This window comes from Cannabis sativa, chromosome 5 (assembly GCF_029168945.1).
Source record: "Cannabis sativa cultivar Pink pepper isolate KNU-18-1 chromosome 5, ASM2916894v1, whole genome shotgun sequence".
NCBI classification, from domain to species: domain Eukaryota; kingdom Viridiplantae; phylum Streptophyta; class Magnoliopsida; order Rosales; family Cannabaceae; genus Cannabis; species Cannabis sativa.
In genome coordinates, this window is record NC_083605.1 from 10,441,497 (window position 1) to 10,466,421 (window position 24,925).

The window sequence follows — 24,925 nt, forward strand, 5'->3', positions numbered from 1 at the left end:
ATATTTAGGTTGGTTGAAACCTAATTTTTCAAAAATTGTAGGTTTAATTTTAAATTTAAATTTTTTAAAAAAATTTCGAATTTTTCAAATTTTTTTTAAATTTTTCGAAAAATTATTTTTTTTTATTTAATTAATTATTTTCGAAATTAAATATTTAATTTAAAATTAAATAAATCCTACATCCAACTATCCAACTAACCTTGTTGCAGGAGTATGTGTTTTAGCTTATGTGTAAGTTTTTAAAACCTATTATTACTTGATTGCAAATAGCCATGGTTACTTTTTGCCAGATCTAATGATCTGATGGCTCCCTTGGTCAAGATAATAATTTGTAACAGGTATATTTACAATCTTCTTTCATCTGTGTATAACCTAGCAACATGATAGGACCCATCCAAAGTGTGCCTGTGTGAGCCTATGTGTTTAATTTCATTATAGATGCATATAGGTTGTTGTTGCTAAAATAAATTATCATAGTTCTTGATAGAATTTATTTAGGCCCAGTTAGTTATTGGGCTTATTCAATTAATAACGATTGTTCTTATTAAGGTTAAATTCCTCTCTTTTGGGCCTTGTGTGAGAGTTGGGAGCCATAGAAGTGGGTACGACATACGAACCCGGCACCCCCTCACACAAACCACCCCAATTGTGAAGGCCCATTTGCTCTGATTTGAATGGATCAGTACTAGGTTAATTACACTAGTTTAACCTAATTAAAATTGATTAGCAACATAATTAATTTCATTTATTTTGAAATTAATTTAAGAAAAATATAGTTTAAAGAATTATTTTTTATTCTAAGCTAAACTATATGTATTTTCTTGTATTTAATTAAATATAGAATTATGACCATCTAGATTCTTTCTGGAACTTAATTTAAATTTTTCATTAAATATTCCTATTTAAGTTGATATTTAGTTATCTTCAACTAACCAACTTAAATCTGAATATCTTTTGAATTCAAAATTTCAAAATTAAGTTGAGGAATTTTAGGCATTGGTTATTAAGATTCTTTAGATATTTTTTAAGTTAATATCTTTTCGAATATTAACTTAAAATGGAATATTTTCAAATTAAGTGGTTACAACTTAATTTTTGATATTTAATTAAATTTAAATTTGAAAAATATTTAAGTTCTAGATTTTTTCTAGTCAACTTAAATTAGATATTTTTTCAAATTTTGTGGAAAAGATACTTAGTCAAATAAGATATTTTCTAGATAGTTATTTCTAGACTACTTATTATTTCTAATATTAAATAGGAAATATTATACATTGTGAAATTAATTATTTATTAATTAATTTTGGTACAATTTACTTTAAGTATATTTTTCCTAGTATTAAACTAGAGATTAATAATTAAGTCTTCTCTACACTTAATTATTTATTTCTTGAATTTAATACATTTAATTAATTTGAAAATTAAATATCTAAGTTGATTTTTATCATCATACTTAAATATTTCTTTTTCATGACATTTAATTAAATAGAAAATTATTTTTAGTTGAAATTTAATTTTTCAACTAAATTTAAATAATTTTCAAAATATATTTTTTCTTTATTTTATTAATCAATTTTTTTCGAAATTGCATTTCTTAAATGCTAGAATTTCGAATTTTATCTTGAAAAAATAGATTAAGTTGTAAATTAATTATTTATTTTAATTAATTCTTGGATCAACTTAAATCAATGATTTTTTCATTTATTGATTAATTTAAAATAAATTGAATTAAAGTATATTATTAGAAATTGAATTAATTAGTCAAAGGAAAATCTAGATAGGTGATATTTTTGCTTGAAGTATTTTTCTAGTGTATTTAATTAAATAGAAAATTAATATTTAAGTTGATTTTCATCATCATACTTAAATATTTGAAATTTTTCTTATATATTTAATTAAATAGGAAAATTATATTTTTTGTTGTAAATTAATTTTATTAATTAATTTTGGGCCAACATTAAATTAGAATAATTTTTCCAGGATTTTTTTTATTTTAATATGCATTTTTTGAAAATTGTATTCTTATATACTTTAATTTTTCGAAATGCAATATATATTTATAGAAAATTAAATTTGAGTTGTAAATTAATTTAAATTAATTTTGTAACAACTTAAATTGAATATTTTTCTAAATATTTATTGGAAATTATTACTAAGATGGAAATAATTCATATTATTTCATATCCATCTAAGTAAAATTTATAAATATTAAATTAAAATTTATATTTAGAATTTTTCATTCTAAATTGAAAATTTTAATTAAATAAATATATATTTAAAATAAATATAATAAATAAAGAGAATAAAAGAAAATACAACTTTTTTTTTAAATAATGAGCTTTATTATTAAGACATTCGATCTCCATTGTGGGTTTTACACCGCGTTTGTTTTAGTGAGTAATCCTCCCTAATGGAGGAACGTTCATTAGCAATTTCGCACCGTTTAACCTCGCATGATAAGTAGTTTGTAAGTGTTTTGTATGGTATGGATCACCCTAATGGTGGCGACCATACTTGACTTGCAAATTATGAAACAATGGTGGAAGCTCATAAGATAGAATTGCCTTGACTCTCGCCTAAACGGGACAACGCTGAATTCCAATCTTGATCGAATAAAAGGTTGCTAGAATGTTTAACATTTTAGACGAGCTGACAACTCTATTCAATGAATGGTAGCTTTGACTCTCGCCTAAACGGGACACTGATATCAGTTTGTTGAAAACCTTGGAAATTATTTAGGATTGTAAGTTTTAGTATTTTCACTTGTCATTCCTACTTGCTATATGTTTATAATTTCTGAATTGTGTATGAATTTATATTGAACCATGTTATTTTCTGTTATTAAGTTGTAGTTTAATTTCGAATCTTCATTGTTGGTCTAACTTGGCTTGTTTATCTAATGAGATAAATCCCTAGTGGATTTTCACCATTAGACATTCATAATAGTGTTAGATCTCGAAAGATAAATATTGTATATGCGACATCTAGCTGTTCATCAATTGATGACACCTTAGACTAGTATTTTTACGATATGAAACAAGAAGATTGTATAAATAAGATTACTTTGACTTTCGCTAATCGAAGCATCGTTGGATTCTTATTTATAAACGAAATTATCCTAATTCCTCTTAGCTTATTCATTTTGAATTAGCTTCAAAACATATCATTGGATGAATGGTCTATAAATCATTTCATGTCATTCTATATTTTCTCTTAAGAAATTAAATGACGCTTATGATTATAATCCCGAAATTCTATTCCCAATTGATATAAATCCTCAATCTTAGAAATCTCCTACTTGTATGGGCAAATCAGACTTAGAGTTATATTAGTAGTGCTGGTCCAAGATAGAATTACTCATTATATTTGGTATAAATTTAAGTCTTTGACTTTAATTTTAGATTCCAAATAGAAATTTTCTTATATTTCTAATTCCAGATACAATACAGTTACACTTTCTCAAGTGTTTAAATGTCCATCTTTTATTAATGGATTCAAACTGTATGGAATATGAGTTAGGTATTCTGTGATCAGGATCCACTTGCACTATTCTAAGAACTCTTTGATGTAACTAAACCTATGTCATCAATAGACACTACCACATTTTTTTTAATCTATGGCATTTGTATCTTGTTCATAATGGATTTGACAAGATCAATCTCTGCAAAGAGTTAATATGCCTATATCCACTAAAAGTAGTTCATCTCATTCGCAGATGGATGTACATTCAGGGGTGGATATGAGTTTTTCGTTGTATTCTTAAAACGATAACTCTAGATTATACCTTATGCAAAGAAATTTGAAATGTTTGAAAATTTTCATTAATTTCTAGCAATGGTTAAACACCATTAAGGTATGTGGTTAAAGATCTTGCGAACTGATAGGGGTGGAGAAATAGTTAGTAGATATGCAGTTCAAAGATCATTAAATTGATTTTTGAATTATATCCAAACTTACCTCCCCAGAAATTTCGAGTTGCATATTGATGATTAGTTACTAGTCGTTGCCTAATTCCTTCTATGGTAATACAATTTCAGAATGATGTAATGGTTGTATACTTAACGTAAATCATTACCAGATTCATGGATGACCTAATCAAAATCTTAAGAAAAGCTAGAACTGTTAACCATGGTTTGTTAGCTATTCTAAATGATTAGGGGTGGACCATCCCATTGTCAATAGATAAGAAAGTGTTTGTTCAAACAAATACTACTTTTCTAAGAAAATGACTAAGTCTGAAAACAAGTAGCAAATAAAGGAGATATTTAATTCTTGATTCCAAAAGTGTTCTATCATCTTATATAATATATGATGATCCCACTGCCTCTGTTGTCTTGTCACAACCAAAGAGGTTAATACCATTTAGTTTTCTTCGACATAATTCGCGGTACCTTGTCGTAGTGGGAGAGTTTCTAGGAACTCACCTTCTTATGACTTGGGAGACACTAGTGATTAAAATCCATTGTGAGTTTAAACAAGTAATGGATTGTCAAGATAAGAAACTAAGAAGAAAGCCTATAAAACTATGGTTTAATCCATTCACATGGAATAACGTAAAGTTTTCTATTACAAGGACATAAAAGGAAATTTTCGTTTATAAGTCTATTCAATGGACTTAACAAAACTTCCTGTTCCTAGTATTACAGGTTTGAGTTTATCTAAACCTATGGCTTGTGGTATACACAGTAATTACTTACTCTAATGCAAGCAACTTACTTTAGTAAAATGTCAAGCATTTTCTTTCTAATGGAAATCTATAGAAGCTTCACAACTTCTTAGGTATAGATTTTATTTATCTAAGGAAAAGTCTTAACTATTCCAGAAAACATAAAACCATGAAAGAATTTCTTACATCAACAGTGAGAGGTCTTAGATATGCTTTTGTATGCCTTAGACCAGACATCTGCTGTTGAGTGGGAGTAATGAGTAGGTATCAGATTAATCCAGGAGAAGAACATTGGAAGACAATCAAGTAAATCCTAAGATTAAGAAGAGGAACTATATGTTAGTCTATAAGGCTGTGTTTAAAACTCTTAGACTACACCATATCAGATTTCGAAATTTGCCTATGTGCTAGTAAATCTTTCTGATAAGATGGTGGTTACTCTGGGGTGGAATAGTGATTTTGGAGAAGTGTAAAAACCTATCTGAATTCTCTAAGTCTACCAGAGAGAGACTGAATGTTAAAGCTGCAAGAAAGTTACTTATTCAGTCTAAGGAAAGTTCTATACATCTTTGGCACCATTCCAAATTGCCTTAAACTACTAGTGTTAATTTCCTGATTAACCAAAAGTAGTTGCCAAAGGTATAGAATCCAGTATCCCAAGAGAGTAGACATATAGAGAGGAATTTCACATTATCAATGATTTTGTGATTAAAGGAAGAGTAATGGTGGAGAAAAGGTTGTGGTTAATTCAACCTTTCAGATCCTATTACGAGGAGTTTACTAGTACTACACTTGATTTGTATATCAAGGTGTTGAGATTATTTGAAACGCACTTTTTGTTTTATATTAGTGCAAGTGGGAGTTTGTTGGGTTTTATGCCCTAAATAAAACTCATTTCAATATAATCAGATTTACTTATTAATATAGATCAGAAATAACATTTAATGTTGCATGGTTCACATGATTTATTTCATGATTATATGTACATAATGTATAAATTCATCTGAAATCCTTTTCACATACTTGATCCTGTTTATTGTGTCGTCAACACATTGGAAAGTAAACATGACTATGTGAATAAAGTTTCCTAGATTTATCAGACATAGGGTTTTACTGATATGATAATCTACAACAAGAGTTTACTTGTATTTGGAGAAATACTATGTTCTTTCCAGAGCATTGGTTAAAGTAAAGCTCAGGTTGGATGCATGGAGTATGCATCGGAAGGGACCGATATTGAACTTTGACTTAGATTTATTAAACTTACCGTAATATCTATTCAAGTCAATATCGCCTAGTTGATCCTAGATCAAATGATCTTAATCCTGATATGATTAGGCTCAATCTTGAAAGGCTATTCGTGTTCTTTGATTTGTTAGTTAAGCCTACTTTTAGGTCAGGGTGATACGTACATTTTGGGAACACGGTAGTGCAATTGAGTGGGAGCGCTAGCATAAACATGGAATCTATAGCTTCTATCTGGCGAATAGTAAGCAAAGGATGATCTCCTTCGAGCTTGACCAAACGAACATAAATGGTGGAGTACTCATTTCACATTAGCTGAAATATCATTTATACGGGGTCAAGTGTTTTAAGGAATAAATACATTGTAGGGTGTAACGGTAATTTAATCCCTTTACAGTGTAGATCATTCATATAGAGGATCATTGATCACATTAGGATTATAACAATGGATAACTAATGATGTGTCTATATGGTGGAACATATAGAGCATTCTATATACTGAGAGTGCAATTCTAAGTTCTATGCGTGGATTCAACGAAGAATTAATAAGTTAGTGAATTTTAGTGCTAAATTCTTGATCTACTTATTGGAAGCTCGGTTATATAGACCCATGGTCCCCCCACTAGTTGAGATAATATTGCTTGTAAGACTCATGTAATTGGTTTTGATTAATCAATTATAATTCTCAAATTAGACTATGTCTATTTGTGAATTTTTCACTAAGTAAGGGCGAAATTGTAAAGAAAGAGTTTATAGGGGCATATTTGTTAATTATGATACTTTGTATGGTTCAATTAATAAATATGATAAATGACAATATTATTTAATAATTATTTATAGTTATTAAATAGTTAGAATTGACATTTAAATGGTTGAATTAGGAAATTGGCATTTTTGAGAAAATCAGATACAAAAGGTGTTAAAATTGCAAAATTGCAAAAAGCAAGGCCCAATCCACTAAGTTTAGGGCCAGCCACTTTTGTAGGAAATTTAAACTGATTTTTTCATTATTTTAATGCCATATAATTCAAATCTAACCCTAGTAGGAATGCTATAAATAGATAGTGAAGGCTTCAGGAAAATTACACTTTTCTTCTGACTTTTTCTATTCAGAAAAACTGAGCCTTCTCTCTCCCTATCTTTAGCTGACCACTCTCTCTCTTCTTCCTTAGAATTTCGAAATCCTTAGTGATTTGAGTAGTGCCCACACACATCAAGTGATACCTCAATCATAGTGAGGAAGATCGTGAAGAAAGATCATCAGCAAAGGAGCTTCAGCATCAAAGATTCAGAGAAAGAGATCCAGGTTCAGATATTGATAATGCTCTGCTACAGAAAGGAATCAAGGGCTAGATATCTGAACGGAAGGAGTCATTATATTCCGCTGCACCCAATGTAAGGTTTCTTAAACTTTATATGTGTTTATTTAATCGTTTTAGAAAGTTCATATTTAGGATGTTAATAAACATACTTGTGAGTAGATCTAAGATCCTGGTAAAATAATTTCCAACAACCAAATCATGCCCCCTGAACTTTTTTGGTCGTTAAAAATTCTCCCTGAACTATTGAGATTGTTAGATTCAAGGACTTTTGTCTAATTTCATTCAATCTTACTGTTTTAGTGATTGTTTATGTATTAAACCATGCTCCCCAAACTTTGATATCTACCAAATCATGCCCCTCAAATTTTGATATGTACTAAATTATGCCCCCTGAACTTTCATCCATAATAGAATTTTTTTTACTAAATTTAGACAAAAGTCCTTAAATTTAACAATCTTAATAGTTCAGGGAGAATTTTTAATGGCCAAAAAAGTTCAAGAGACATGATTTAGTACTTGTCAAAGTTCGGGAGAAAAATTGCTAATTAACTTTTTTTTTATATAAGATAATTGTAGAATATTTTTTAGTAAGATAATTGTAATTTTTTTAATTGTAAAATCTTTACAATCGATAAAGAAATTATAAATTATAAGATTCTACTAATAAAATATAAATAAAAAAAATTTAATTTAGATTTTTATTCTTAAACTTTGACTTGTATAAAATTATGTCTTTTAAACATTTTAAGTTGTTAAAATTCTTCTCAAACTATTAAGATTATTATATTTAAGGATTTTTGTTCATTTTTATTAAAAAAATGTGACGTGAATGAAAATTTAAGGGCATAATTAGGTATATGTTAAAATTTAGGAGTATGATTTTGTAGATATCAAAATTTGGAGGCACAACTTAGAATATAGACTATCGTTACATTAGTAAATTTAAATGAAAATAGATTGAAGTTTTTAAATCTAACATCCTCAAAAGAATTTTTAACGACTTAAAAAATGCATGAACATAATTTGTTATATGTGAAAGTTAAAGTAAAAATCTTAATTAGCCTAAAAAAAAATTGATTTAGTCCGAAATTAAATCTAAAACAAATTATTGATTTCCTTTATTTTTTTATAAAAAAAAAGAGGAAAACTCTAACCTAAATTTAATTAAATTTTAAGTAGCATAATTTAGTATATGTTAAAGTTTAGGGGTATGATTTTATAGATATCAAATTTTAGATGGCTACAAGTAAAAGTGAATAAAATTAGACCAAAGTCTTTAAATTCAACACTCTCCATAGTTTAGAAAAAAAAAAATTAGCTACTTAAACAGTTCGAAAACATAATTTAGTAAATGTCAAAATTCAGGCCAAATATTTTAATTAGCCTAAAAAGACTGATTTAATCCTAAATTAAATCTAAAACAAATTATTGATTTCCTTTATTTTTTTTAAAAAAAAAACTTTAACCTAAATTTAATATAAATTAGAAAGATCATAGTAAGAAATATATTGAATTTAATTCGTTTCATACTCTTGGAAATTGTAACGAGATGGTCGTAAAAAATCTAGTAAAATCTTTTTTGTAAAATTAGTTTTTTCTTCTTTTTTTTTTTAAAAAAAAATATCTTTTGTAAAATTAAATTAAATTAGACTAAAGTTTTTAAATCTAACATCCTCAAAAAAAATTTTAACGACTTAAAAAATTCAAGAATATAATTTGTTATATGTCAAAATTAAAGTAAAAATCTTAGTTAGCTTAAAAAAAATTGATTTAGTCCTAAATTAAAACAAATTATTAATTTTCTTTATTTTTTTATAAAAAAAAGTTAAAAAAATTTATAATATGTGAAATTTAAATTATATGAATTTTTGTTATAATTAAAACTAAAAATAAAATGTAACATGGAGAATGAGACACGTGCATTGCACGTGTTAACTTCATCTAGTATATATAAAATTGATCAATTCTTTTGTTCTCTATATTTTTTTTCCAACACTTTCTTTATTATTTTTTTTTGTAAATAAACCCTTTCTTTATTTTATTTTTTTATATTCACTAAAATTCGACTTCCAATAGTTGTATTCTTATATATATTTTTCCTTCAAGAGATGTAACTTGTCTTAAATTTCTCTCTCTCTCTCTCTCTCTCTCTCTCTCTCTATATATATATATATATATATATATATATAACGGCAACTTGCCCATTTAATTTCTTGATTCTAAAGGTTGCCATTTTAGATTTAGATGACTTCAATTCTTTTTAGGAAAAAAAAAAATCATAATTATAGATTTTTTTTTATGCTAATTAACAATTTTCCCCCCGAATTTTGACATATACCAAATCATATCCCCTGAACTTTTTTTGTCGTTAAAATTTCTTCCTGAACTATTGAGATTGCTAGATTTAAGGACTTTTGTCTAATTTCCTTCAATCTTACTGTTTCAGTGATTGTTTATGTATTAAACCATGCTCCCCAGACTTTGATATCAACCAAATCATGCCACTCAAATTTTGATATGTACTAAATTATGCCCCCTGAACTTTCATCCATACTAGAATTTTTTTTACTAAATTTACACAAAAGTCCTTAAATTTAACAATCTTAATAGTTCACGGAGAATTTTTAACGGCCAAAAAAGTTCAAGGGACATGATTTAGTACATGTCAAAGTTCGGGGGAAAATTGCTAATTACCTTTTTTTATATAAGATAATTGTAGAATCTTTTTTTGTAAGATAATTGTAATTTTTTTAATTGTGAAATCTTTACAATCGATAAAGAAATTGTAAATTATAAAATTCTACTAATAAAATATAAATAAAAAAATTTAATTTAGATTTTTATTCTTAAACTTTGACTTGTATCAAATTATGTCTTTTAAACTTTTTAAGTTATTAAAATTCTTCTCAAACTATTTAGATTGTTATATTTAAGGATTTTTGTTCATTTTTATTAAAAAAAAAATGGGACGTGAATGGAAATTTAAGGGCATAATTTGGTATACGTTAAAATTTAAGAGTATGATTTTGTAGATATCAAAATTTGGAGGCACAACTTATAATATATACAATCGTTACATTAGTAAAATTAAATAAAATTAGATTGAAGTTTTAAAATCTTAATTAGCCTAAAAAAATTGATTTAGTCCTAAATTAAATCTAAAACAAATTATTGATTTCCTTTATTTTTTTTTTTATAAAAAAAAGGAAAACTCAAACCTAAATTTAATTAAATTTTAAGTAGCATAATTTAGTATATGTTAAAGTTTAGGGGTATGATTTTATAGATATCAAATTTTATATGGGTACAACTAAAATTGAATAAAATTAGAGAAAAGTCTTTAAATTCAACACTCTCAATAGTTTAGAAAATAAAAAATTAGCTACTTAAACAGTTCGAAAACATAATTTAGTAAATGTCAAAATTCAAGCCAAATATTTTAATTAGCCTAAAAAGACTGATTTAATATCTTGAATATGATAAAATATCTTGCTCATAAGTTTATTTGTCATATATCCCAAATAAACTTATTAGTTTATTTTGATATATTAAAACAAATTTTTATTATTTGTTTACATAGCAGCCTTTTCGTATAGTCTACCATCGTATATACTAATAAATCTATTAGTTTATTTTGGCATATTACAATAATTTTTATGTTTCTTTTTGTATATTGGAACTACAATTCATTTTATTTCATATAGCCTACCATTATATATGTCAATAAACCTACTAATTTTTGTTTGTGGGAACAACATTTTATTTTTTTTCAATACATAGTAAACTATAATCAAATAGAATGATATATGTCAATAAACCTATTAATTTATTTTTCGTATATTGGAACAATAATTTATGTTTTTATTTCAAACACAACCTATCATCATGTATGCCTATTAAATAACAAACTAATTAGTTTATTTTTTTAAGTCAAGACATCAAATCTAGTTGTATACAAAGTGTAATATGTGTTACATAGTAAACCTGGATAACAATATATACATTTGTTAGAGATTTGAATATGATAAAATGTCTTGTTCATAAGTTTATGTGGTATATATGTCTATACTCATATATGCCAAATAAACTTATTAGTTTATTTGCATATTGAAACAAAAATAAAACCTGATGATTTTTATCAAACTAAGAATAAAAAAAATGAGCTCTTCATAAATAAATTAACAAACAAGTTATCCATGTGTATAAAATTCACATTTTTGATTTTTTTAAACTGAAAACTAAATAATAAGTAGTGACAGTATATTTAAAAAGGGGTTTTTTCAATAATATACCTAAAATTGATTTTATTTGCAAAAATACCTTCAACAAATTTATTTGCACAAATACCGATGTGCCACATTAGCATAAATACCAAAATTCAAAATTATTACCAAAAATGGAAAAAACTTGAAAATTTTTGCTTCCAGAAATTTGAGTGTTTTGTAGGTTTAAGAAAAGTAATATTTTGGTTGCTTTTGATGTAAATAATTTATCAATTAGTTACTTTTTATTCAAAAAAAAAAAGAAAGTTTCAAGACAATATTTTTCTCATATACATTTAGTTACTTATTTTAATCAAATAACTTTAAAACTATGATTTTTTTAGACTGTATTATATGTTATTTTATTATTTAAGATACCTTGAGGTTACCTATTTTTTCTAGCAATTTTAAAGTATATTTTGAGTTGTGGGAAACAATACATATATATATTTTTTTCGATATAAAAAATGATGAACAAGATAAAAGTAACTAATTTCTTTCTTTTATAGATTACTAACAAAGAAGTAACTAAAATATTATATTTAAATAAAATAAGTATACCATCTAATTTTATGGGTTACTACAATAAATATTATAATATTTCATATTTAAAAATTTTTTGGTATCTAAATTTACTTGAAATAAGTAATACCAACACATTCTATACAACAGAGAATACGTCATGTTTGAAAATTTAGTTTCTTATAAGTTATTTTAGAAATTAGTTGATATTTATAAATTTAATTTTCTAGTAAAGAAACTAAAATATTACTTCTGATTTTAATTATTTTTTTCTAACAATGGTAATGAAATATATGCTTCCGATATATTAAAACGATCCCCTTAAAAAGTAGATTGTGGTGATATAAAATTTGAGCTCAAATAATTATTAGTGTAATCAAAAAAAATTGTACACTTTTTTTAAAACTAAAAAAGAGAAAGAGTTATTTTTTTTAAAAAAAATTTATGAATATAGTGTAAAAAAATTATGAGTATACTATATAATGTGGTGTATATAAATTGTTTTAAACCTACTACTTTCTCTTTGGCGAGACTACTGTTTCATCGGATGAAATGACCAATGAAATGATATTGAATGGTTACAGGAGAGAGAAAATGATTTAGAAAAAGAAAAAAAAAAGTTAATATTGAATGCTTAATAAAAGTTTTTACAGGAAGAGAAAGCAAATAAAAGCTATTCTTATTTGAATGTATACCGCAAACTAATTTAAATAAAATGATATTGGGTATATACTTAAATTAATTAAGTCATCATATATCCATAAATAAAATGCAATTAACGTATTTTTGTGTAATTAAAAAAAGGTAAGTAGTGACAGTAGTTTCTCGTTTCATATATTTAAAAAAAAAAAAAATCTCTTTTGTAAAAAGGTAAGTAGTGACAGTATATATATATATATATAAGTGAAATAAGGGAATTATTCAGTTTTGTTGAACAATAAGAGAAGTATTCAAAAATATGGGTATAAAGAAGAGAAGAGCAGAGCAGAAGGAGAAGGAGGAGGCTATGGCGGCGATGATGCTTATTTCAGATAATATACTCTCTCAAATATTCATCCGAATCCATGATTGCCGATCTTTACTCCGATGTACCACCGTTTGCAAGGCCTGGTTTTCTATCATCAATTCAGACCACTTTCGCCACGAAAAGCAGAAACAATCAAAACCATGTACCCTTTTATTTACACATGGTCACACTCACAAACTAACGAAACCCCTTCCCTACCAATATTTCTCAGAAGAATCACAGACTCTACATCAGAAGAACACAGACAACACCAACATCATACATTCTCAAGATGATTATTACCTCAATTTCTTGCCTTGGCCGGAGGTTCGTTTGCTTTCGGTTACCGACGACTTGCTTCTGCTTTCACGTGAAAGGGGAAAGGATTTCATGATCTGCAATCCCTTTACCAAACAATGGATTGTGATTCCCAAGACTCCTATCGACTTAACTGGAGTATTCGATTATAGCGGACACGGTGGGTTGATTTGCAAAAACAAGAATGATGAATTATTCAGGTACAGAATCATGTTAGTATGGAGGAGGAATGCTGATTTTGCTCGCATAATCTTTTCTTCTGAAACGGGAGAATGGAGTAATATCATAGCTTTTCCCTATCAATTGTTGTGGGATCAACCTCCTATTATTTGCAATGGAATGATACACTGGCTATCTTTGATTCATGATACCTTAACTGCAGATGGCATTATTGCCTGCGATCCCTTTCATGAGGATCCAAATTATTACAATTTTATTCAATTTCCCTTAGGTTTTCCCCAAGATGAGAGGCGCAAGTATTGTATTAACATTCGTCTTGGACTGGTTCAGGGTCGGCTAAGGATTTCACTTACTACCTTCATCACTAAAAAGAGGAGGGTCTATTCTGTCAAAGTATGGGAATTGAATTATGATAATAACAATGGTGATGATGGGAAGACCAGCTCATGGTGTTTGGTGCATGACTTTGAGAAGAGCGGAATTGGTTTTAACTCTAAGTATGTGGTTGTGATGGCTTTCCATCCCACCAATGGTGATGTTTTGTTCATTCTTTTTGACAATATTCATGTTTACCAATATGATATTAGGGAAGACAAGATGGAAAAGGTTTATCAGTTTCCACATCCTGGCTATCATGCTTTTGGAATGCGCCTACAACACTTCCCTATTGTCTATCCATTTTGGCCTACTAAAATTCCTGCCCTCACTTCCTCTCCCATTGTCTCAGCTCTTGATGTTTGAAACTTGTCTGTTTTTTTCAATTATTTATGATATATTTATTTTTGTTCTAATAACTTAATTATGTTACTGTTAGTATACATGAATTTATGTTTTATGGTCCGTTTAATTTAAATATATGGTTTATGCTTATCTTCTTGGGTTTGTCTTTAAATTTAGAATCACATAACAAGTTAGTTGATATATCAGTTAGACTTCTTTTTGTTATATTGCCAATCCTTGCCTTTTCTTTCGATTGGTCATTGCATTATATAAAATAGGGATACCATTTTATCCCTACTTTCGCCGAATGCATTCCGTGTACATTAGATGGATGTTAGGGTACATTAGATGAGTGTCGGTACATTACTATTTTTTAATCCTAATTACCCCTAGATTAATTTCAGCCCTCAGATCAAATAATTCATCTACCGGCTGCCTTACATCATTCTGTAAAATTACAATCACGATAAAATCATGTCCATTTTATCTATTCTATATAAAATGTGCTATGGAACAGAATTTTTATTTTAATTGTGTTTTTTTTATTTTTTACGTTAATTTTAACAGAATATGTCAATTACTTAACAGAATATTAATTTTATAATACTATTATATATTTAAAAATAAAAATGATGTAGATATTTTATATAAAAAAATTAATTTTAATATACATTTGAAAATATAAATTATGTAGATATTTATATAAAAAAAATAATTTTATTATATATTTAAAATAAAAATTATGTAGCTATTTTATAAATTATGTAGATAGTTTTTTTTTGAGAAAAAAATGTTATTATTAAAATTGAGAGTCATTAATAGCAACAGAGTAGATTGGGGAGGGAATTTCCCCTAACCAAGAAATATCTTCATCCAATCGAAGAGCAAATTTAGCTAAAGCAAGGGCTGCTTTATTAACATCTCAATGTTTGCTGGTTTAGGCTTGGTACCATGTATTTCTTTGTTTCGTTCAGACCAAATACACCACATTAAACATGTAATCTTCTCTAAATCAGCATCATTGTATCTCATTACTGGCGAAAAATAGCTCATCGGAGCTTGGACAGGGACGCCACACAAAAGCAAGAGAGAGAGAGAGGTAGGGTAAGAGAAGGAAAGAAAGAGATGGTAAAAATAATTCTTTTTTCCTGAAATGATTTATCTAAATATTAAATATGCTTTTGAAAAATAAGTTTACATATATATGGTGGTGTAGAAAATACCATAAAAAAGTCTACAAATTAAAAGATGCCATATAAAGTGGTCAAATCTAAATTTGCCATATTTTTATAATAAAGTTTTAAAAAATCATATTTTGTGTAATTTTCACTTCATAAATATGTGAAATAAGGATTTTTTTTTTTTTGAGAAATAAGAGAAATATTAAAAAAAAAAAAAAACAGTCTTTTACATAGATATAAAGAAAAGAAGAGAAGAGGCGAGGATGAGGAGAGGTGCGATGGCGGCAGTGATGCTTATTTCAGATGATATACTGTGTCAATTATTCATCCGAATCGATGATAGCCCATCTGTTCTCCGATGTACCGCCGTCTGGAAGGGCTGCTCATTGCATCAGGATCCAAATTATTGCACTTATATTCAATTTCCCTTAGCCTTTCCCAAAGATGAGAGGCAAAAGCGTCCATCTTGAACTAGTCCAGGGTTGGCTGACTGGGAAAGTATGGGAATTGAATTATGGTAATAACAAAAATGGCAGTACTACTAACGATGGTGATGGTGATGGGACGACCACCTCATGGACTTTGGTTCATGACTTTGAGAAGAAGCGTAATGGTTTAAACAAGTCTAAGTATGTGGTTGCGATGGCTTTCCATCCCATCAATGGCAATGTTTTTGTTCATTTTATTTGACAATATTCATGTATATTAGGGAAGACAGATGGAAAAGATTTCTCATTTCCAGATCTTGTCTATCCATTTTGGCCTACTGAAATTCCCGTCCTTCCCTCCTCTTTCATTGTCTCAGCTCTTAGATGTTTGAAACTTGTCTGTGTTAGGTCGATAGTGCATATATTTCTAAGGCCAAGGCTAAGGCTAAGGCTTAGGCGAGTTGTTTTCTAGTTGTGTATTAGGTAGATAGTGCAGCCTACAAGAACTGTTTATGATATTTCAACCAAAGCAGGGGTTTTTATGGAGAAAATCCTCTTCTTCTCGTTATTGAAAAGATTTTAATAATGTCTCATATGATGTTTTGTTGCTACATAGAGACAGTTGCTCTAAACTGTTAAAATGGTTGGTTCAATCTTTCAAGATCAAGAGTTTATTGTGTGTCAATGTGATTTCTCATGCTTCAAGATGTCATTTGCTATCATGCGCCATGAAGGGTGTTTCTACAGAGGTTTTGGTACGTCTTTAATGGGAACAATCCCAGCTAGAGCGCTCTACATGACAGCCTTGAAGTTACCAAGAGTAATGTTGGGGCAGTCACAGTTAGATTAGGATATTCAGATACTACAGCTAATGCTGCAGCAGGGTTGAGTTCAGCTATGGCTATTCAATTGGTTTGGACTTTGGACCCCAATTGATGCTGTAAGCCAAAGACTCATGGTTCAGAGTTCAACTCTATTCTTAGTGTTAGTAGCTATAGTTACACCAATGGTTTATATGCTTTTAGGAAAATCATACTCAGATAGCTTTAGAGGATTTTATACAGGTTTTGGGATATCTATATTGACATATGCACCATCTATGCTGTTTAGTGGGCTTCGTATTCTGTTGCACACAGGCTCATTTGGAGTCGTTTTGGTTGTTGTATGGGGAAGAAGAAGAAAGAGGAGAATGGTTCAATCCATGGTTGTAGTAGTAGTTTTAGGCCTTTCCCGAGCAACCTTGGTGGTGCAGGGTCTAAGTGCTGCAATGGCTAGTGGTGTTTCTGCTTTGAATACCATGCCACTTGACACAATCAAAACAAGGCTGCAAGTGTTGGATGGAGAGGGAAATGGGCAAAGAAGGCCACTCACAATTGTTCAAACTGTGAGGAATTCGGTTTTGGAATGCGGTTTCGGTGCTTATTACAGAGGATTACGGCCAATATGGGCTTCAATGGGGTTGTTGCCTTGGATTAATGTAATTTCTTTTTTGCTCTTATGTTTTCTCCCATTTATGTTATTTACTCTGGAAATAACTACATAAATTCTTTCTGTATTGTTTTTTTTTTTTTCAAAACAAAAAAAAAAAGAAGAAAAATGTGATTTTCCAAAATGTATTTGATCATTTTATTTTCTGATTTTGGAAAACTGATATCATTTGTTCCTTTTTATGTTTGATGTCACAGTTAATGTTGTAGCAGCTACTATTACTCGGGGCTGTGAGTTTTTTGGTTTCGCCAAAGCTCATGTAATTCGGCTCCTCATCAAAAGAGGTTTGTATTTTAATATTGCATCTCCATATATTTTACTTTGTGAGAGTTAGTAAGATATTTCTACGTCGATAATTGAAAACTGTCCTATTATTATTGTATGCATGTTGGAAACTCATTAGAGGTAAATGTATCCCAGTAAGTATATAATCTGCCTTTCTTTCAAATTATAGTCCATTCTCTCTTTTCCTCTTAGCTAGTATATATATATCCATATTGCTTACTTTACTTCATTTCCCTCTTTTTATTTTTCGATCGACTCTCCTTCATTCTCAATTTTCCAGGTAATTTTGGTATTTTTTGCTCTCTTCTTCATTTTACTAGTAATTCATTCATGTTTTTAATTATGAGTATGTCTTTCTCTCTTTGATATCGATTTCTTTTTTTTACTACTTTGGTTTGAGTGTGGATCATTGAGCAGCTTATGATTTAGGGTTTATGAGTTGTTTGTTGTTTTCTTTTTTTCTTCCTTATACTTGTTTGCATCGGTGATTTGATTTTCATCATATTTGGTGCTATCGCTTTCAAATCATGATTTTCATCTTGTTTGTTTATATGCATAATATTCTTAGTCATATATGTTATTTCTTACTGTTTCTTTATTAATCTCTCCTCTCTTTCTTGAACTTGTTACATTAACTATTTCATAATACTCTTCAATGTTTTACTTAACTGCTATGAATCTTTAATCATGTTTACTTCCTTAATTCCAAGATTATGAGTCTGTCTCTCTCCGTTTGTAATCAATTTTTTTTTCACTACTTTGGTATGAGTGTGGATCATTGAGCTTTGAGTTGTTCATTTTTTCCTGATTTGATTTTCATCCTGTTCGTTTATATTTGGTGCTGATCGTTTTTTCATCTTAATATGCATAATATTCTTCGTCATATATGCTATTTCTTACTGTTTCTTTATTAATCTTTCTTTCTCGAACTTAGTACATTAACTATTTCATACTACTCTGTAAAGATTATGAGTCTGTCTCTCTTCGTTTGTTATCAATTTTTTTTTTCACTACTTTGGTTCGAGTGTGGATCATTGAGCTTTGAGTTGTTCGTTTTCTTTCTTTCTTCCTTATAATTACTTTCATCGGTGATTTCATTTTCATCCTGTTCGTTTATATTTGGTGCTGATCGTTTTTGAATCATGAATTTTATCTTGATGCTATTTCTTAGTTGGGTATTTCAATATTTCTCAGATTTCCTTCGTATGGCTTGTAAGAAGAAAGTCACAAAGTCAGACTTGAGGAGTGCACTTGAGATTCCTCAGTGTGCTGCAAAACTCATATACATTCACAGCATGCTGAGTAACAATAAGATGCATTTCGTGGTTGGAGACGAAGATAACGAAAAAACCTATAATGTTGATGTGAAGGAACGGGATGCTGGTTGCGATGATCTGAGATATTCTGTTAAAAAGCGGGCCTTTAAAGAAATCATTGATGGAAGCATGCTCGATGTTGGAGACACTCTTTATTTCTCATTGGCTCGTAATGATAGGAATCATCATCCGGTAAGCTGTTTTTTTATAGTAAGTTTCACAATATATAATGTATACTATACTTTATAAACTAACTGAAAATTTTGAAAACCAGAATGGAGCCCTTCGAATCTCGGCCACAAGGACAAAACGCGGAGCTGAGCATAATTTGTGGTGAAGGTTAGTTTTTTTTTTTAGTACTGTAACTCAAAAAATCTTAGAGAATAGTATAAGGAGGGTTCTTATATTCTATAATGTATAATAAGTGAAGAGACAAGCTATAATTTTTTATTGAGATTGATTCATGAACTTTGCAATGTGCATAATGTTGCATGATAACTTGTAACAGTGTTTTAATTCTTGTGCTCTGACTAATTTGTGTAATGATTCAGAGCTTGGTTTGTCGGTTCCAAGGTGACTTGCGTGATGAAGAATCACTCTATAACATAGAAGCTATTTTCCTAAACTCCAAGAAAAGATTCTCATACTTTTGCAAAGCAGTTTCTTTTCTTCTATTCTTGCCTTTACAATTTAAAAGTTTAGTGCATTTTATGCCATAACATTCTATGATTTTCGAAGTCTTTCGTGTCCTTATAAGTTTTTCTCTATTGAAATTGTAATCGGATTATGCCAAATGTTGAGCCAAGTATCACAAAAATATGCATGTAACATTTTCTATTCATTTCGTATATGAAATTGGTGTTTTGTAGCGACTTTCTAGGTGACGTGTGTCATTCTGTATAACCAGGTCTTATGGCATAAGGAAAAGAATTGAGTTCTTTATCTTAACATTTTCAATATCTATACTTATTTTAATGCTTCTACAGTTAAGAGATGTTAGATTAATTATTGGAGTTTTTTCTATTTTGGGTTAAAATTACCTTAAATACCATAAGCAAAAATAAACATTTATATTGTTTATTAATTTCAAATATACTATTTGCAAAGTTTCTTATTTACAAAAATACACTTGAAAACTCCCCCAGATGCGCAAGGAGATGTGTGGCACACATGTAGCTATGTGGGCGAGTGAGACTCACACGCGAGTGAGGGACAAAGCATTCAGACTTGCCTGACGCTCACAAACTGTAGCGTCAGAACGCAGCAGTGGTTGCCACGTGGCGAATTCGGACAAAATAAATTTTAACGTATAAGACTTCTTTTCTCAGTGCAAAACAACTAAACAATAACACAAAAACAACTAGAAAACAACTTAACCATAGCATATAAATCGATTAAAGTTTATCATATTATGCAAACAAAAATAAATTTATAAGACAAAAACTTTAAAAAATACAATACTGAAATAACTTAATAGCAACGAATAAACAACACGATAATAATTTTATTTTAATATAAAAATTAATTGAGCATCAACACTTACGCCAACTTAAAAAATAAAATAAAAACAACACACAAATAAAAATATATATATATACATTTATTTCTCTTAGTTAAACAACTATAACAATAAAAAAAAAAAACAACTCCATAAACTCCACTACAATATGCAAATTACATAGGCATAAAAATAACTCTAAAAATGTAAAAAAAAACATCACTAATGTATAAAATAAAATAAACATGTGTATATATTCATTTTTATTTGGTTGAATAACTAAATAACAACAAATAAATAACTGCATAACAACTTACTATAATATGCAAGTTAAATAGGCATGAAAACAACTTCATAAATTACATAAGATCTAAGAAAAAAATACACAAATAATCTATAAAATAAATTTAAAAACAACTACATAACACTTGTATACCAACTTAAAAATATATCTACATATTAAAAAAAATAAATATATACTCATTTTTCTTTTTGTTAAACAACCTAATAGCAACGAATAAACAACACAGTAACAATTCTATTTTAACATAAAAATCAATTGTACATCAGCTAATAGTGTATAAAATATGAAAGAAACCAACAAACAACAAAAAGTATGAACCATGAAAAACTAAAACATAAACTATTTTTCTCTTGATTGAACAATTATATATGAAAAATAAAATAACTAGATAACAACTTCATATTAATACGTAAATTAATTAATTAACAACGCATTGCATTAACTCAAAAGAAATTCAAAAATCACTGATATAAAATCTTTAAGAAAAAAGTAAAAGAAACTACAAGATACTAGTGCATCAACTTAAAAAAAATTATATACCCATAAAAAAGTAAACATATATTTATTTAATTTTTTTACGTAGTTAAACAACTAAATTACAACGAGCAGATAATTAGATAACAACCTATTCTAATATGAAAAGTTATTAGACATCAACATGTGGTGTTAACTTGAAAAACACAAATAATCTTAGAAAAATAACACAAAAACAATCTTTATATATGTTTCCATGTAAAATTAAACACACACACATATATAAATATATATATATAGTTTTTCCTAATTGAACAACTAAATAACAATAAATAAATAAATATATAATAACTCCACTGTAACAGAATATTTAAATAGCATCATAAAATAACTCCAAATACACTGCTCAATCATTAATTCATGTATAGTGGCTTCAACTTTCTTAAAAGACTTTGAAACATTTTCTTGTACACTTTCAATGTTTGCAACTCACTTCATTCTACCAAAGGAATAGAAATGAACAACAAGTTTATTCTGATCAACTTTGAAGTTCATCATCACTAGAAATCAAGTCCTGCAGCAGTTAAAACAACATCAAAACAACATTAAACAAACTATAAAACAACTTTCTGCTATGATTTTTTTTTTCAAATGAATGAACAACAATCAGAGAACATTTCAAACAAGACAAATTAAAAAAGCAAATTATAAACCTTGACAATATTTTTCTTTGAAAGCTTCAACTTGTCAACAACGTCAGAGGTCTTATCATGCACCTAAAAATATTAGGATGACAAAATTAATAAAACAATGAACCAATAAAAATACGATTAATAGCTATATAATACTACAATATATCATGTACCGAACAACATTAAAACAACAATATAACAACTAAAAAATAATGTAATTTATAAAATTTAATAAATATGCAACTAAAACAATTCCAATTCAAATTCAAATACAATTGATAAATGTTAGACGTAGCCTAATGATCTAGTCTTTTAAAAAAAACTTAAGAACCTTATAAGAATCGTATAATAACTAAATTAAAACTAAAAAATAACTAATTAGAAACAGAAAAAAATGAGAGACATAAACCATTTAAGGTTAACTATATACATCAGAAAAAAATATAAACATAACAAAACAAGTCTTTGAAACTAGATAAAGACAACAAAAACTAATATATTAATCTTTAAAGTTGCAACCTTATCATCATTACCTCACATTTTTCCCTGAAAAGCCTCTTCAATGGATGACTTGGTGAAACAGCAACAATAAAAAAATTAAAAGATGAAACAAATATAAAACAACTTATAAACAACGTTAAATCAACGTAACCATTAAAATATTTAGATAAAATTTTTGATTCATAAAAAAGATAAAATATAGATCAGCAAAAGTAATATCTAAATAATACCATGAAAATACTAACTTAAAGTTGAAATAAAATTACATTTGAATGTGCCTTATTCCTTTAAGCTAGTAAAGAATTCTCTTGGGCATTTCATCAAACACCTAGCAAGTGTACTTTTATATATATATATATATATATAAGAACTCAACTAAAAGAATAAGAACAAAATTCCTAAAATCTGTAAGAAAAATAGAAAAGTCAATAATAAATAAGCAAATAAACAACAAACTCTTATAAAAACTATCAAATCTAAACTTTTATTTTTGTAATTTTAGCAAAATGAGAAGAAGAAGAAGAAGAAGAAGAAGAAGAAGAAGAAGAAGAAGAAGAAGAAGAAGAAGAAGACCTTACAAACATCGATTGAACGACAATGGTGGCTTGAGAAGAGGCTGATGACGAGAAGCTACATATGGTGATTGTGCGAAGACGAGTGTGAAAGCTCGATAAGCTTGATGAGAGAGTAAGAGATGACTTGTTGAACCCAGATCTAAATGAGTTTAGATATGAGGAAGAAGAACAAAAAGTAAATATGTAATTATAAAACTTTAAAAAAGTATTAAAGAAAATTTAAAAAAGTAAAAATGTTAAAAATTAGAAAGGATAATATAAATGTTAAAAATTGGTCAAAATAGTCATTTTGTGTAAAAATTCCTTAATTATTGGGAGACTCCAAATTAGTTTCTGACTTTTTTAAGATAAACAATTTATTACATGTATTAGTTTTGTGTTACCATTGCACATTCTCTGTATAGGTGGGTGCTACAATTTGTATTCCTCAAAAGGTTTTATTGATATTGATAATATTGCATCAATTGAAAATAACCATAAACTTGTCAATACTGCAAAGAAAGTGTTGAAGGGGTGTATTGTAAAATTTTTCGATAATATATATACATATTAATTGCTATAAAGGTCTTATTAAATATTTTAAATTAAAAAATAATTTATTTTAAGTATTAGTTAATTATAATTAATTTAATTTTAAAAATAAATTTTTTACTTGATAATAACTTGTTGTAATGGTCATAAAAAATAGGGATATTTGCGGCATAAATACCATACGTTTTTCGGTTTTATACACTTAAATACCACATGTTTTTTTTCGACGGATTAAATACCTTAAATTACATTTCCGTTACTTCTGTCACTACTTTTCTGTTAAATCCTATTCAAACTTAGAGTATTTGCGGAATAAATACTTGATATTTTAAATTTCATACACTTACATACCACATGTTTTTTTAGCGGATTAAATACCTAAAGTTACGTTTATGCTATTTTTGTCATTATTATCAATTTGTTAAATTCTATTAAAATAAACTAAGTTGACACCGGTCAACATATTAGTGGTCCACTAATAAATTCTCAATAAAAAATTATTAAATAATTTTAAAATTTGTTAAACTGTGAATAAAACATAAAAATATATTTTTTTTGTTAAGTATTATTCAATAAAAAAAGTTATTAAATAATTTTAAGTTAAAAAAATAATTAAATAATATTTATTTAATTAATAACAATAAAAATAAATCGAATTTATAGTTAAATCTTTTCTTTATTTCTTCGTATTTGTGCAAATAAATTTGTTGAAGATATATTTGTAAATAAAATCAATTTTAGGTATAATATTGAAAAAATTCTTTATAATAGGATTTAAGAGTCTTGTAGTGATGAAGGTAATGTAAATGTAACTTTAAGTATTTAATCTGTTAGAAGAAAAAACATGTGGTATATAATAAGAGTATGAAATTTATAACATCAAGTATTTATACCGCAAATACTCTAAGTTTGAATAGGATTTAACAAAAAAGTAGTGACGGAAGTAACGGAAATGTAACTTAAGGTATTTAATCCGTCGAAAAAAATATGTAGTATTTAAATGTATAAAACTGAAAACGTATGGTATTTATGCCGTAAATATCCCTAAAAAATATAATAATTATATTGTTAAGATTGTTCTATCAGACTAGAGAAAAAAAATTAAATTTGAGTTAGAGAGAGTGGGATAAAAATAATATTAAATATAAATATAATTTTGATGCGGAATAAAAGGAGAGAATTTTTTAATTAAATAATAAAATTAAGTACAAAAACTTTAATGTTTCTTTTACTATCGTTCATTGCATTAAAATTTTAGAATCCACATTTAATTATAGTTATTTTTTAAAGATTTTGATGTTAAAAAAATTAACTATAATTTAAAAATGTACTTACCATATTTAATTTTTATTTTTCTTTTAAGAAAAAAAAAATCATAACTTTAGATTTTTTTTGGCAACATATGTAGAAT

The 24,925-nt window shown here is 27.6% G+C and overlaps 1 long non-coding RNA gene and 1 pseudogene across 1 annotated transcript; one reads left to right on the forward strand and one right to left on the reverse strand.

Annotated features, from left to right (window-relative positions):
* Positions 1–15,612: 15,612 nt before the first annotated feature.
* LOC115717248 (uncharacterized) lies at positions 15,613–19,887 on the forward strand (annotated as a pseudogene).
* Positions 19,888–21,538: 1,651 nt separating this feature from the next.
* On the reverse strand, positions 21,539–23,285 carry LOC133037803 (uncharacterized). The gene is made up of 2 exons (XR_009687794.1): positions 22,441–23,285; positions 21,539–21,991 (listed from the first exon to the last, which is right to left on the reverse strand). It is a non-coding gene; the product is annotated as an uncharacterized LOC133037803 (long non-coding RNA).
* Positions 23,286–24,925: the final 1,640 nt, after the last annotated feature.